The sequence below is a fragment of the Schistocerca serialis genome, chromosome 8 (genome assembly GCF_023864345.2).
Source record: "Schistocerca serialis cubense isolate TAMUIC-IGC-003099 chromosome 8, iqSchSeri2.2, whole genome shotgun sequence".
Lineage (NCBI taxonomy): Eukaryota > Metazoa > Arthropoda > Insecta > Orthoptera > Acrididae > Schistocerca > Schistocerca serialis.
Window position 1 is genome coordinate 348,512,732 of NC_064645.1, and position 2,483 is coordinate 348,515,214.

Consider the following 2,483-nt stretch of genomic DNA (forward strand, 5'->3'; position numbering starts at 1 on the left):
CTAGAATTACCACAGTTATCCAAGTAACGTGGGTACGATCTAAGGAACCATAACTGATTTAATGAGCCATTCGCGGTTTCACCTTAATGCGGCTTGTACTGAGACATGCATGGCTTAATCTTTGAGACAAGCATATGACTACTGGCAGGATCAACCAGGGAGCTGCGTCAACTAGAGCTGAGCAGCCGGCCGCCCGGGAGTGTGTCCCGGGGGCCCGCGCGAACACGCAAGCGTCCGCTCAATTATTCTGCAAACAGGAGGAGGCTGAGCTCCCCTGCACAACACACCTCGAAACCCTCTCAGGTCCCGGCGGCGCGCAGCGCCGTCCTAAGTACTTGGTCGGGTTCGAGAGAGGCGCAATCGCCCGGAGTTAGGCGAGTAGACGCTTTAGGTGCGACCACCCGTGCTCCCAACTGAGCTTGCCGCTGCCGACAGAGGCCCGGGAGCGTGCTGTCGTGGCATTGCCGGCGGGAGACAACACGCGCCACCTACGGTGACCGGCAGCTCCAACGCCAGCGCCACAGAAGGACAAAAGCCCCACTTGGGTGCCGAAGCGAACTCTCCCAGCACAGCGCACGCGCCAACACGTCCGCACAGCTGCGATACAAACCACCTGCGAGAACCGCTGGGGCGACCGAGCAGCAGACGGCGTCGCGGCGCCGAGCGCCGAGCGGCGGCGCATCCTCAGCGCACACAGTCCTCAATCGGACCAGCACACTGCAGATGGCCACCGCGCTTCGCACCGGGCCCGCGAGGACCTACTTTGGCCGCAAGGCGCCGCGAGCAGGGGGCGCCGGCGCGCAGCTGCGCCGCCTGCCGCGTCCGTCGGCCGGCGCGCCTGCCACTGGCCGCCCCCACCAGCCGGCTGTAGCGCGTGCGCCCACGCACCGCGCTGCCAGCACGCCGGGCGGCCCCCCCTCACCGGCCGGGGACGGTCCCACCCAGCCACCGCCGCGTATCGCCTCACACCCAGATCCCCCTTTCACGTTCGTGGGCATGGTGGGTCCCCTTTCACGTTCGTGGGCATGGTGGGTATCCCTGAAACAACCGGTTAATAGCTCGACCGATCGTCGCCAACACTGATTCACCTCTAGCGAGAACAACCGCACCACAACGGGTTACCTGTTGTTCATTTGCGTAACGTCACCAGCAAACGTAGACGTCCATCGCCATTTGCAACGAGTATTGCATGCCTGTGTCAGGTGTCACAACACACTACGTCTGCCCACATAGACGCAACAACATGTGCACGCCTCGAGAACACGTGGAAGGTAGCCCCCGTACGTATGCGGTGTCCATTGCGCGAACGACTGTCAGCCGGCCTCTGCAGGATGTCGCAGATGTGGAACGCGGTGCAACATGCTATCACGGTGTGTGAGAAGAGACGACTACGTCCGAATACACGCTCCACCACATCAACAGACTGCTCATGCTGATCGCCATCCAGGGCGTCCGTTCCTCCCACACGTCTGAATGGCGTACCACACTGCAATCCAGCTCTTATAGGGAGACGACACGTAGCTGCGTGCACAATATTTGGACTGTATGGTCTGCCGTTGCTAGGCGCAGTCGTCGTACGGTCACACATGTGCCACGATGTATCATTCAGTACATACGGACCAATGTGCAGTACAGTTTGTGGGTTTTGCGTACATCGGCGGACAGGTGACAGGCCGTACCACAACGTAGGCTGAGTACGTCGGCATGCGAAGGGCATTGAACATGCAAACTTCTCAACGACCAGCTTGCGAAGGCAGGGGGGAAGGGGGGGGGGCATGTACGTCCTGCTGCTATCCACATTAGAGTGTATAGCAGGAGCATGTGGAAAGTCAGCAACACCTGCAAGGTGTTTAACATGACGCGATACACAGGGGACCGGGCAGTGCGAATAGCGAACTATATTGCGAGGGTTGCGGTTAGGCAACACTACACTAATTTAACGAGTTGCATAACAATTACAGAGCAGGTTCAGCGACAACGTGCGTCAGGTTAAGGCGCAATATAGGTTATGTTGAGGCGCAATATAGGTTAGGTTGAGGCGCAATATAGGTTAGGTTAAGGCACAACATGGGTTACGTTAAAGCGCAAATTAGGTTATGTTAAGGCACAACATGGGTTACGTTAAGGCACAACATGGGTTACGTTAAGGCACAACATGGGTTACGTTAAGGCACAACATGGGTTACGTTAAGGCACAAATTAGGTTACGTTAAGGCACAAATTAGGTTACGTTAAGGCACAAATTAGGTTACGTTAAGGCACAAATTAGGTTACGTTAAGGCACAAATTAGGTTACGTTAAGGCACAAATTAGGTTACGTTAAGGCACAACATGGGTTACGTTAAGGCACAACATGGGTTACGTTAAGGCACAACATGGGTTACGTTAAGGCACAACATGGGTTACATTAAGGCACAACATGGGTTACGTTAAGGCACAAATTGGGTTACGTTAAGGCACAAATTGGGTTACGTTAAGGCACA

At 56.2% G+C, this 2,483-nt stretch overlaps 1 non-coding gene across 1 annotated transcript in view; it reads right to left on the minus strand.

The window, feature by feature from the left end:
* Positions 1-161, minus strand: part of LOC126417699 (small subunit ribosomal RNA) — a 1,909-nt gene extending 1,748 nt beyond the window's left edge. Inside the window, exon 1 of the ribosomal RNA XR_007575768.1 lies at positions 1-161. This exon is cut by the window's left edge and continues 1,748 nt beyond it. This is a non-coding gene — a ribosomal RNA (small subunit ribosomal RNA).
* Between the last annotated feature and the right edge of the window lie 2,322 nt (positions 162-2,483).